Source organism: Triticum dicoccoides, chromosome 2B, assembly GCF_002162155.2.
Source record: "Triticum dicoccoides isolate Atlit2015 ecotype Zavitan chromosome 2B, WEW_v2.0, whole genome shotgun sequence".
NCBI classification, from domain to species: Eukaryota; Viridiplantae; Streptophyta; class Magnoliopsida; order Poales; family Poaceae; genus Triticum; species Triticum dicoccoides.
The window spans coordinates 57,924,364-57,933,982 of record NC_041383.1 but is presented as its reverse complement, the minus strand read 5'-3'; the positions used below and the strand labels follow the sequence as shown (position 1 = coordinate 57,933,982).

Here is a 9,619-nt window from a genome sequence, read left to right as displayed (position 1 = left end):
AACATGTAATTTTGTACAGTCCTGGACACTCTAACCCCCCTAACCTTAATTATTTTAATACAAAGGCAGTGAGAGTTGCTCACTGTCATCAGTTCTCAAAAAAAAAGTTTGATTTCTTTGTAATGGATAACGTAGTAAGGTTGTTGGTTATATGCATCTTAGGTTGCAGAGGCCAGGGGTAATAAAATCTTCCATTTTCTATTTTTTTTAGAGTTAGACATCATTTTTGTTGTTGGTGTTTGCATTGACAGGTTGCTGTCGCTGCAGTTATTTTGAAATATGGTTAATGATTCTGTCTGTTACCATATTCAGAACAAGGGTCCGTGTTCATTTCGAACGATATGTTTTCGTAGTGTAAAACTGTAAATATGATTACATTGGCATGAATTGAACTATCAGATGTGACAGTTTTGAAGAAGAAAAAGGACCACTAAGCATGTACAATATGAAAATATTGTACTGTTAACTTCAGAACTATCATATAATATTGCCCGTTTGGCAGCTCTTTAATCTTCACGCAATGTTTTTTTGATGTGGAAATTCAGAGAACATGTCTCGCGGATACTTCACATAATGTTTGGTCAAAATTTGAACTGTTCGATTTGGATATTTGGGGGACATGTCTCACGTATACTTGATGGAGTGATTTGTCAAAATTTGAATTGTTGTATTTGGAGATGCTGCTGGCTTTTGATGTTACATTTGGGGTAAGGAGTGATGAACACAAGTGTTAGGATAAAATTATAAGTTTGTCCCTTTTTATGAGAACCACGTACTTTGGATATCCCATCAGGGAATTTGCTGTTTAGCATCCAAAGTATCTGCATGTGTATTCCAGTTGGTTTCTTTGTTGCTTAAAGGGAAGTTATCTAAATATTTTTCATAAACAGACACAGTCGGTTTCTGAGCTGAAGGATTTTGTGAAGAGGTTAGACTCGCTAACCGGAGATAGCTGTGAGTTAGTTAAATATCTAAGTTTGTTTACCTCTGCTTCCACTAATTATGACACATTGTATTATTCAGAGGCATGTTAATTTGGCACAACATTTGCAATCATTTGCGGCAAAATCTGCATTTCATGCCCGAGTAGAGATTGAGCAAATAATACTGGAGGTGCAGACCTATGAAACGTGAGTTTGTTTTAGAAACTCCTCAATTTTCTTTGAGTTACTTTCTGTGCATTTGTTATAGTTTATTCCTCCCTCTTAATTCAATGCTCCTTGAGTTCTACTCCTTCCATCCCATGGTGTAATAAGATCTTATATTATGGGACTGAGTATATTGGATGTAATAAGATCTTATATTATGGGACGAAGGGAGTATTATTTATTAATGCTTTATTTTCTTTATGCTTGCTTCTATTGAATAATCAATTTTTGGTCACTTAGCTTTTGGTATTAGATCAAATAACCTCTAATTGTCGGGTGTTGAGGTGATTTTGCCATGTTGCTCTGCGTAGATATTTCTAGCTGCTTAGCAAGTTGTAAGCCGTCACCGTAGCGGAGAGAAGCTAGATGGCTTATCTATTGCTAGCTGTCAGCATAGGTAGTATTTTGGTACCGGCATGCCAGGCTAGCGGAATTCTTCACAGGGAAACAACATGTTGAACTTGGAAATGATCGTTTCAACGAAAACTGTCTATTTATGAGAAATGCTATGTTATGTTTTTTCTGCCAGATGAGTAGATATGAATCGAGGTATTGATCTGTTTTGCTACTAGGAGGGGGGTTCGGGTACATGCCAGCTCCTTCTCATATAGCTAAAAAAACAAGTGATTTTATCTTGTCAAAGTAAAATACTTGGGGCAATCTACTCATATCAAGCGGGTCTTAGTGGAGTCCAATTTATCAAAGTTTCATTGTGACCTTTATTCTGGTTAGGGGCAAGCAAGAAAGGGCGAATACAGGAGTTTTATTGTTTTTCTAGGCAACTTTCCCAAGTCGTTCCACAAGAGATGAAAAACTGGAAGTGTATGTCATACAAGCAGTTTAGAAATATGTACTAGAAAATGGGAGTTAATTTTGTTGTTTCCGAAAGTCATCTTGTCTTCAACCCCATCGTCACTTCGTATTTAGTGGGGCCCTGTTTACTTACAGCCTCTACGAGTTGCAAGTAAATGGGGCCGGTGCGTGCTGAATGGAAGGGTTCATCAAGCCATTTCGCGCCTTAACCCCTAAACTAAATAGGAAGAGGGGTACTTGACTAATAGGGGGCAATTGCATTGCACTTGACTGTGAGGGACCTCTTGATACCTTACATTCACTTCCTAACTAGTAGCCGGTTTCCCGTTGCGGAAGCCTTTTCTTGGTGCTCGTAGCCACGATGAGGAAGGTGTTAGTGCTTTTTCATGGGGTCAATAATGCTAATCCCTCTTTTTGTGCCAGGAAGAAGATAAGAAAAGGCCAAGCCTTCTCTTGGTTTCCCAACCCGTTGCTTCTAAAGGCTGCCCTCTCTTGGCTGGTTTTTGGTCCAGCCTACTGCAAGGATCCCGTATCCCGTATATCGTCGTTCTCCCTCCCGGGTTCCCATGGTTCCTATGCTGCCGCATTTCTCGGTCCTTTTCTTTTAGTGCTTCGACCCGCAGCGATAGCTTGACGCGTTTTTCGTGAATAAGATGGCAGCGCTCCAGCTCACTAAAGAATGGGACGGAAGTTGTTCGCCGGCAAGCTCGTTCTAATCCTGGACGCAGTACATTGGAATCCTGAAGCACCACCACAAACGCTACCGCGCGTGCGCCTGCGGTGTGGTAAGTCACCACCCTTTTGTGCCAGCAGCCAACTCCGGCATGTCAGCTTAGTTATCCTCATCAAGCAACTACCTTGATGTCTAGCTTCCCAACTGGTAGACGGTTTCCTTTCCCCTAGATCAATGAAGAAGGGAGAAGTCAGTTGATTCTTCCGAAGAACCGGAAGCGAAGCGCTTTGCCGGGGCGAGGGGGCGGGAAAGAAACTGCTCGAAAGAAAAATATTGGGGTTCCCAATGCTTCTCCATGCCCAACGAGATGCGCCAACCTCAGGATGCTTTACTCCTAACCCCACGGCGGTTCCGAGATGGAGCTTAACCTGAGTCTCGGTTAAGAACGACGATGATCTATGTTTCACACGGCGCACAATTCCATGGATAGTTTCATTCAAGATCGTGGAGGACATAGCTTACGATCATCGGCTTTGATCATGCCACTAGGCATTTGATTAGGACATTGCACAATGATCCGAACACTTTGTTGCATCTCTTCGATATGGATACAGTAACGATCATAGCGATCTCCTATGGTACCTACTGGTACGTCAAGATCCAATTGGTCATGAACATCGTAAGGTGCTGCACTTCGCGAATCCTAGCATACCCCAGGTTGGGATGGGTAGGCCCACTTCACTTTTGCACTTCCACTTAGGCCCGGGCCAAGTCAATGGGGGGACCCTGTCGGGCTCCTTCCCCCAGAAACAAACAGTATGTGGGAGTTTCACTTCATATGGCTCGAATCATTCTCAGATGTCCCGAGAGGCATCTTTCCTTATGATCTGGTGGTTCACACGTGCGCACACAAGCACCGGCCGCAACAAGGAACTATGACCAATAGAGTCAGACACAGAGCGTCATACTTCTTTATCTTGTGATGGTTGAGGAGTTTCTTTCTCAGAGGGTCCGGGACACTTGCGGAGTCCGTGCGTTTCGTACCACCACATGTCGTTCTTGGGCAGATCCCGCTCCTAAACATAAGGGAGGGATAGGGGGAAAGGGGCCCTAAAAATCATATAAATAGGGTTGTAGAAAGACCACTTTCATTTGACATTCCGGGGCGCCCGATTCGATCGACGATTTTGGCGAGTTGACCCGCTTTGATCTAGGAGAAAGCCCAGTCAGCCACCTTTTAGGTGCAGGTCACGTGACCTATAGCTCGGCCTTTGCTTTTTGAAACTTCCTCTACCCACATCTCTATGTGCCTGCAACACTTTCATATGGAGAAAGCTGGGCTTACCATGTTCCATCAATAGCACCTAACCTACGCCGATTTTGGCGGACCGTGCTCCACCCCGATGAACTCATGTCGTTCTGACATGCCCAGAAGCCAGAGGTGACTCCGTTCATGGTCCGTAGGACGAAGGTTGATGGCCCGCCCCGCTTAGAATAGGAATCTTTGACTGGGCTTACACATTCACTCACTTACGCTGCCCCCCCCTCGGCTCACCCTAGCCCCGGGTACGTCGTCTCCAAGGCTTCGCGCAAAATCTGCACTTACAACATATGCATGCTTTTTTAGGGTTAGGCAGAACCGTTGTTACCTGATGGAAACTTCCCCAATATTTCTATCAATGTCTTCCGCATGACCTCTTAACATTACACCACTGAATCCCCAATCCTTTGCTTGCTATCAAGTGACAGTACCAATATCCACTAATCGTTGTTTCCAGATATGGTTGCCGGTTGACATCTCTTCTAATTCATCGATATGAGAAGCAGATTGTTGTGTGGAGGAATCGATATCTCGACATAAGCCAAGAGGTAGATCTTGTGCCACTCCACCAGGTCGTATGAAACTGGCATGCATCTTGGATCCCGGGACTCCTTCATAGAATTCCAAAAATTTCTCCCGCCCCTCAAAGGCCCAAAGGAACGGAGTTGATGCTCCCACATCTATAGCATGAGTAGTTGAAGCAAGTGAATGATTTGAAATTTGAGTTATTTCATAGAATAACACAACTCGTAATGGTACCTCACAATTCAAAAGTCTCTCTACGTCTAAAGAATGGGCGTGTTCTTGGGCCATCGTAGAAACATAGATAGGTCAACGACGGAACGAACATCGAAACTTTACGATAGCTTTTTTGTACACGTTCACTTGCATCACACACACAAGTGCTCTCTGAACTGTGCAATAAGGTCACCCATAACATGACTCTCTCCCACTAGAGTTACCTTAGCCCCGGGCCATGCTATTCCATGATATTGGAAAAAGTACATATAGGAGACTAATTAGCCAATGTGAAAGTACAATAAGGCCATGCTATTCCATGATATTGATAATATTGGTATTAATTTAGCCAATGTTCTTGATTATCATTATGTGATTTTATGCATCTCTAATCAACATGGAACCAACAAGAAGTTTTGATTATAGATTTAATGAGAAAATGTGAAAGTGTAATCATGCCCTTAATCATATTTTGATGTTGGTGACAAAATACATATAGGAGACTAATTATGGTCGCTAAGTGAATACACATGATATCAGTCTCCTTGGCATCATTATGTAGGGATCATGGACACATCAAACGGGATATGAGTCAAGAAGATGACAATAAGAGAAGAAACGTAGACTCTTTTATATAAATTTTGAGTTATAAGGACCCCGCACCATTAAGAGGGGATCCAAGTGATATGTTCAAGGTTTGCTCAAGTGTCAACATCATGTCACTATCAAACTACATGTACTATAACGCCCCTATAATTAAGCTATAGTGATTTCACCCTAATGATTCTATGCCATCTTATTTTGCTAAGCTTACTGCCCCTTGATAAAAAAATCAAACTCAAATTGCAATTCAAATTATTATTTATTCAAACAATAAAACAAAAATGTTGGTGTTGTTGCAAATATTCACTAAGTAATTGTCATGAAGAGACCAACATCATTTGAACTATTTAAATGCCCTTAATATCATTTAAATATAACCATCAACATTAAATTGTCCATTCAATTTTAAAAAATATTTAAAATTTTGAAAATAACTTGAAACTTGGTGGGCGAGCTCAAAACATTGCCTACAATTTATGTGACAAGTTTCATCTACAACTAAAATCATTTGGTATTAAAAGAAAATGCAAAATAGTAAAGAAATGATAAACACAAATAAAAGAAAAGAAAAATAGCAAAGCCCCACTCTGCACTTGGGCCATTAGTGCACAGTGTGGCCGGGCCCAGCCCACCCGGGTCGTCCCCTACTGCTATTCACAAAGGCGAGGTGGACTCAGTGCGGCAGCCCATGGCCACATGTCGTCCATCCAGACCTCCCCGCGGCGCCTGTAGGGCCCCCGCGACCCCCGTGTTGAACCCTATCTCACCATCTTCCCCTTCCGCACTGCTTTTATTTTCTCCCACACGAACCCGATGCCGCCTTCACCAAGGATGACCTCCTCCGCGTGGCCACCAAGCTCCTCCTCGTTTGAGATCATATCTAGGAGCTTCGTCGTCGTCGCCCACGTCGCCTGCGACCACGAGCTCAAGTCGGGAGCCCCTACATCGCAGGGATAGACGTTGTCTTCAAGCTCTACCTTGCTACTCGCCGACCGGAGCCTCGCCAAGCCCGCTTTGCACCTCTATAGTCTCACTATGAGCCCCGCCGTCTTTCCCCTCTATCTTTCTGCTCGCGTGCGCCCCCTAGCTAGCTCCCTGGCCATAGACGGTGCTCGTCGCTGCCATCAACATCACCACCGCAACCACTACTTGCCAAGGTTGTGTTCGAGCACCACATCGAGCTCCTGGAGCTCCCATGAACCCAACGCACCGTCCGTTCGCCTTGTCGTGCTCCGCAGCCTCGCCAGCATCCACTACTAGGGAAAACCCTAGTAGTAGCGCGTGTTTGAAGCCTATCAGTAGCGCGGGTTACAGCGCTACTAGTAAGGCGCTACAGCTAAAGGTTAGCAGTAGCGTGGGCTGGACCGCGCTACTGCTACATCGACTTAGTAGCAGCGCTCTCCAAAATGGGCGCTACTAGTAATTAGCAGTAGCGCTTCTACTAGCACGCGCTACTACTATTATTCCATATTTCTTTTTTATTTCATGTTGTATTCATGCATCTTTATACAAGTTTTCATACCGCAACAATTTAGAGAATGATTTTACATCATAATGAGTCATTACATCAGTGGGAGAAAGAACCATGGACTAGTTTCAAGTGGATGGACATCCACTTGAAACTAATCCACGGTTCTTTCACCCAATGATATAATAAATATCATCATCATCATCATCATCATATCATTAACAACTTATCATCATAACACATCATTGTCATATAACACCTCCTCATGATATCGTTTTCATCAATGAGACATCACATACAAGTTGGTCATTAGACATAATCACAACTACCCATCATCATCAACTCTCATAAACATATTGTACCTCATAACCTACTACATTCTCTTAGGACCTACTATATTTTCTTGGGTAAAATAGCATAAAACAAGATAGCCCCTAACTCTCCATTATGGAGAATGGAGATTATCCTGTCTCCAATTCTTACCTTTCGCGCAATGTTGCTTCCAAGAACCTCCTTACGAATGTCCATACATTTCTTCCATTATTTGATTATCATGTGTTCACCGTTCTTAGAAATCCGGTATGCACATGTGAGATTCGTAGGACGACCTGACGGTATGTTCAAAACATCTAGGCGACCATTCCGATACATCAAATGAGGCACACAATCCATCGGGATTTTCTGTTGAAAAACATAGTAATAACTTCGTGGTTAGCAATGTAGTTCAGTTTTAGAAGTATGCAAAAGATACATGGACGCCGTAATAGTAAAAAATCTTACCAAGAAATCTCCATGGAAGTTATCGTTGTTCAACACGTGCACTAGTGACACGTATTCACCATAATTTGGAGGAGTTTGATAAAATGCATTGTAATTCTCAATGTCAGTACAATATGCGACCAGATGATTTTTCTCTTGATAAGTTAACTCAGAGCCATCGGTGTAGTTGGTTCTGTCTACCATCTTCCACACACTCTTTGAAGCATGAAAATAAGCTATCAATGGAAATAAGCTGTCAACTATTTTGAAATAAACAATATAAATTACTTAATAACTATGTTTGAGGAACTCACATAGCGGTAGAATTGGAAGCGTATCAATAAGAACCCAGATGTCCAAATTATCTTGGTCGATGTCAGGATCACCAAGATCCATGGTGACAAACATACCCTCTTGAAAATCATACATCTTGCAAAGTGCTTCCCAACCTGGGCAACCAAAATTGGATACGCTCTCAGAATTGCATAGATTTACCTCAAAATCCATATCAGGATGGGTCCTTAGGTTAATTTTCTTTGTTTCATTCCTCTCATGATCCTCAAAACTCATCCTCTCCAAGACATAGCATCTTGCATGGCATGGGATAAGCTAGTCGAATTGTAAAAGACAAAAATTACACGTTGAAGTAGTAGAAGTCGAGCTTAATTACGAAAAAAACACTCAGCGTCGTAGCGTACCATTTCACAATCGAAGGCCTCCTCGAGCTTAATGCCGAAGCGCCGATCGTCATCCAGGTGAGGCCTGTCGCAGAAACCCCGGTTGTCGCCGCACCAGGAGCACTCCCCGGGACCTTCTTCGTCCGACGACATTTCCTATGTTCATAATTCAAAGATTAAACTTGTACAATTAAATATATGTATTACAAAAACTAAATTATATCATTATTATTCATCATGGGTTGACTATGGGTCTGTCGAGTCTTCTCTTGAAAACTCTAGGCTCACTTGGTGTATATATTCGACCGTCGGTGATGGTAGCTCCTCCTTTCGTTCCCGAGTGCATTACACCAAGTTGTCTAGCACAAGGGAACGAAGGAGAAGCTACCCCCACGACAACAATCGGGATTATTCGTCCTCTCATATATGGTGGATACTCTCCCTCACTAATTCCTCTCTGACATTTGTGACATTCGATGATGGTCGTTACTCCTCCTTCCCCTAGTGCATAACAAAGGTCTAGCGCACGGAGAAGAAGGAGAAACGACCCCCACGACAACAGTCGGGATTCTTCGGCCTCGACAGTCTTATAGTCAACCCTAAAAATCGTTTAATTATCTTTATAGAAAATCCAGACCACTCGATATTTCCTACATATTCTAACACAAGTCATGCCAAAATTCACGGAAAATTCCGGCATGATCTTTGCAAAAACAGGACATACCGAGCGCCTGAAATTTGCCGGAACAGAAATTAATCAACACTCCGGCAAAACATAGGCCGCTCGGAGGTGTAACCTGCAAACATGACCGTCCACTTGGGCAACCACATATCCTATTTGAGCAACACAAGATATACATGTTTTTATCTACATCATATCTTATAGGACTCATATTGACATGGAGATTTGGCTGGTCTCACCTCGAGGTCGGAGGGGGTCGGTGACGGGGACGACGGCGGGGATGATGGAGGGGCTCCTTGATTTCTGCAAAAACAAAATCCCTATAAGTTATCACTAATACATCCCGAATAGTATCATACATATAACATCACTAATTGCTTAAACTAAAAAAAATAACAACAAATGTGACATGTTCAACTAGTTCTATTAATTCAACTAGTTCTTACTAAAAATAAACTTACTATAAATAGAAATAAACTAGTTCTTTCTAAAAATAAACTAGTTCAACTAGTTATATTAATTTTCTTACTAAAAATACATTAGTTCTATTAATTCAACTAGTTCTTACTAAAACCAAACTAGTTCAACTAGTTTATTAATTTACTTACTAACTATTTTAAACACTTACTAAAAGCAGTAAAAAAACTACATTATACAATAGTAAAAAACAAAAAAAAAGATGGAGGGAGGAAGATGGAGAGAGGAGGAGGGGGAGGAGGCCGGTGGGATCGGAGGAG

The 9,619-nt window shown here is 42.3% G+C and overlaps 2 pseudogenes; one reads left to right on the top strand and one right to left on the bottom strand.

Moving 5' to 3' along the window:
* Positions 1-1,333, top strand: part of LOC119360441 — a 19,423-nt pseudogene extending 18,090 nt beyond the window's left edge.
* A 1,764-nt stretch (positions 1,334-3,097) lies between these two features.
* LOC119360440 overlaps positions 3,098-9,619 on the bottom strand; it is a 7,812-nt pseudogene continuing 1,290 nt past the window's right edge.